At 40.7% G+C, this 3,972-nt stretch overlaps 1 non-coding gene across 1 annotated transcript; it reads right to left on the bottom strand.

The window, feature by feature from the left end:
- Window positions 1-1,578: 1,578 nt before the first annotated feature.
- On the bottom strand, window positions 1,579-1,660 carry trnas-uga (transfer RNA serine (anticodon UGA)). The gene has a single exon. It is a non-coding gene; the product is annotated as a tRNA-Ser (tRNA).
- Between the last annotated feature and the right edge of the window lie 2,312 nt (window positions 1,661-3,972).

The raw sequence follows: 3,972 nt of genomic DNA, 5'->3' as shown, positions 1-3,972 counted from the left end.
TCTCGAAAGACAGACGTAGCTTTATTTCTGTTCTCTTATAAATTGATCTTCTTCTGATCTTTGCAAGTGAAATAGGGTGCATTACTATTGCTCGGTTTTAGTTTCAAAATCAAGAGAAACATGAAGGAGAGAATATCAAAGAACACAAAGTTCTGAGTTGTTAAGATAATTTTTGCAGCAATGGTGGACATCAAGGTCAAATTAAGATAATGGTGCAAGAACATTTAGTCTGTGGAAGTGGTATGTGACTTTAATTCAAAATATATGTTTCCCTTCTTCCAGTACATCTTTTTGACTCCCAGAAAACATTGATTGTTTTCTGTATTCACTTTGTTTCGCGATATCTGTCTTCTGGTCGACCAGGGACAACTTGAATTTGCATCTGCATTGAATAAGATTTCGCTCTTTGTTTCGTGAAGCAAACCTGTGCATTATGTACCTCTTATCATGCTGATGGCTAAGAAGTTCAAAATGAATTACGGTTTATGGATCGTGAGCAAGAATAAAGTGATCCACTTGCGAACAGATGTCACCACGCCCTATTCCTACATCGGGCCTGAACGATCCATTGGCAGAGTCTGCAGACAGGAAATGTCTAAGTGACTAGTCCTTTGTTCAGTTTGATTTGATACCAATGGTAGTGCTTATTTTGGTGCAGAAATGTGTCAACTTCTCTGACGTTAGAGTCAAAATTTAATTCACATCTACTCATAAGGGTCTTCTCATATCGGAACATGCTGACATGAAAACAACTAACTCTGATAGCAAAGGTTTTTTTCATTAAACTGGGAGTATGTTTAACTAAACAATTCAGACAGCCAGGATGAATAATTGGCATTTGGTTCTTCAAGCTGAGCTCTCCACACCAACTGCTCCAACGAAGGCCGTGGATAAGATCCCCATCGATTATTTTGGTCAATTTTAACCTCAACAACAACCTATTGTTCTGAACAATGCTACACCACAAGCAGAGGTCTAAGTCTGATTTTCATCGTTAATTTTCAATTTCAGTTCCTAATGCACAGTTTCTAACGAATGTGGACAGCAGAAGACCGTAAACATTCCATTTCTAATATTTCCAGAAAATTCTACTCCGCTGATATCGCCTTGCCTTTTCACATCACAAGCCAGGAACCTGGATCAGTCGAGTTCCTTTCCACACATGGAGTTGTTTTTTTTCTAATTCATTGACTGCTGATGTAAAAGATTATTGGCCTTGAGAGTCAGCTGTAAATTAGGTTGAACTTTCTCAGCTTGACTTTCAACTGATCCTAAAAAAAATTCATCACCTGCAGGTAAATGTGTTGCATTGCTTCTTGTTTTACTCAATTCCACACACCCCCCACCCCAAACATCCAAATTTCACGATAATTCGACAAATGTGTTGAAACTGATTCGTGTTGGAAGTTGGTGGCTTTTTGTGTATCGACATATAATTTATTCAATTAGATGACTGGGTCAGTCTTGAAACTACTTCGGATTCTTCACAGTTGAAAATTTACTTTCGATTGAATGCAAAGCTCAAGCTCCACGAAATCCAAATCCTGCAAAACAATTCATGACTTTTACGAGATTCGGCACTGTGAACAGGATTCGAACCTGCGTAGGGAGACCCCATTGGATTTCAAATCCAACGCCTTAACCTCTCGGCCATCACAGCTGCGGGAATTTGGTCAATTTTAATGGTAAAACAATTGAATTCATTTGTTGGAAGAACAAATTGTCAAGACCCAAAGATTTCGCCAACTCCTTTGCAGAGACCCAGACGAACGTTACCTTCGCAGATTGACAGGCTTTCACCGCAAACTAGATTCTGACACAGCTGAAATTGTGTGAATGATTCTTCGTCGAATTATAGAGTCACGGATGTACACCACGAAGACAGGGTCATTGTCCCACTGCGTCCGATCGATTTTGACTCAATTGCTCATCAACTGGTGCCAAATTAGATGTGTTGTTGTGTTTTAATATTCATCGACATACGGTATTAGAAAAATTGATGCTAAGTCCATAAACACTAGCTACATTCGTAAAAAAAAATCATAATTAGAAAGAATGCAGAACCAATTTACAGGAATGGATCCAGCAACTAATCCGTATGTTCTGACATCAGGTAATGAACTTGTGAGCACAAGAGAGGAAGATTAACCGAAGATTTGGAACTTGAAATCGTCTTGACGGAATTATTTGCAAAGTTCTTGCGGTAGTTCTAGAGTCATCAAGTCCTTGAACAATGCAACACGGAAATTGGCCCTTCTTTCCAACATGACCATGGTGGACAGTTACCCTAAATTAATAGGTCCCATTTGCCAACATTTGGCCCACATCCCTCTAAACCTTGTTACTCATATATCCATCCAGATGCCATTAAATGTTACAGTTGTACCAGTCTCCAACAATTTCTCTGGCAGCTCATTCTGGACGCATCTGAAAAAGTTGCCCCTGACGTCCCTTTTAATTCCTTACCCATTAATTTTAAACCGATGTTTTCTAAATTTTGACTTCCTCACCAGCCGAAAAACACCTTGACGAGTCAACCTATCCATGTCCCTCATGATTAATAAATAGCAACGATTTGACTTTATCATACTTGTCAGGAGGGAAATGTGTGGAGATTATTTGTCGATGGTTTGAAGTAGAAAGTCTAATGTACAGATTTTTAGAAATGCACCTTGGAGAAGTTTTTAACAAGTCATTGAAGTCTAGTAGCAGTTGGAGAAGTATGTTGTGAAAGCTGCAGAAGGATTTCAGGGCACGAGAACGAAGCATTATTTCCAATGTATGGTGGCTCAGTTCGACCGCACTTGGACTACAGTATGAGGAATTATAATCCTCAATTTAGGAAAGATACTAATGCCATATCAGGAATACCACGAATAGTGATTAGCCTTGATATCATGGATGAACGTTAGTCCTCTGAATTGAAATTTTTTTAACAGTTTCAAAACAAGAGAGGTAATCTCATTGAGAGTTGCAAAATATTTGAAGAGATAAACAGGGTGGTGCAATTAAATTTTGTTCCCTCATTGGTGAATCTAGAAGCAGGAGAGGACAATTTTAAAATGAAGCACTGTGATTTATGACCAGGATGAGAACTATTGATTTTTGTCTTAGCCTTGAGGAGTCTCGCTATTCAGCACTACAGTGAGACTTGGATATTTGGTCTTTGAATGCATCACTATCAGCCTGACCCGCCGACACTTACTGCATCACTATAGACCTGACCCCTCACACTTCCCACCTTAATATCAGCGTGAACCCCTCAAACTTACTGCATCACTATCCATCTGGCGCCCTCACACTTACTGCGCCACTTTCATTTCGAGACCCTCATTTTGACTGCGTCACAGTCGGCCTGACTGCCAAACACTTACTTTGTCACTATCAGTCACGCCCTTACACTTCCTATGTTACTATCACCCTGACTCCTTACACTTACTGTGTCACTATCAGCCTGACTCCATCACATTTATTGTGTCAGTATCAGACTGACGCCTCACTCTTATCTTGTCACTAAAACACTGTCCTGTCACATTGACTGTGTCACTATCAGGCTGACACCCTCACACTTACTGCTTCACTATCGCAATGCCCCTCTCTCACTTATGACGTCATTTACACCCTGACACCCCAGACTTGCTGCGGCACTATCACACTGAGGGCCTTACACTTAGTGTCACTGTCATCCTGACCCCTTACACTTACTGCGTCACTATCACACTGGTATCTCACACCCACGGTGTCACTATCATCCTGAACCGCTTACACCTATTGCGTCACTATCACTTTGACCCCAAACACACTAACTGCATCAATATCAGCCTGACTATCTCACACATACTGCGCCACTACCAGGCTGACTCCCTCACATATACTGCGTCACTATCAGACTTACCCACTCATGCTGACTGTGTCACTATCACCCTGAATCCCCACTCTTACTGGGTCAAGATCATTGTTCCCCCATATACT

Source organism: Chiloscyllium plagiosum, unplaced genomic scaffold (genome assembly GCF_037043375.1).
Source record: "Chiloscyllium plagiosum isolate Xiang-an unplaced genomic scaffold, Cpla_swu_hap1 HiC_scaffold_45, whole genome shotgun sequence".
NCBI lineage: Eukaryota > Metazoa > Chordata > Chondrichthyes > Orectolobiformes > Hemiscylliidae > Chiloscyllium > Chiloscyllium plagiosum.
The sequence above is the reverse complement of the archived record's forward strand: the minus strand, read 5'-3'. Positions and strand labels throughout refer to the sequence as shown.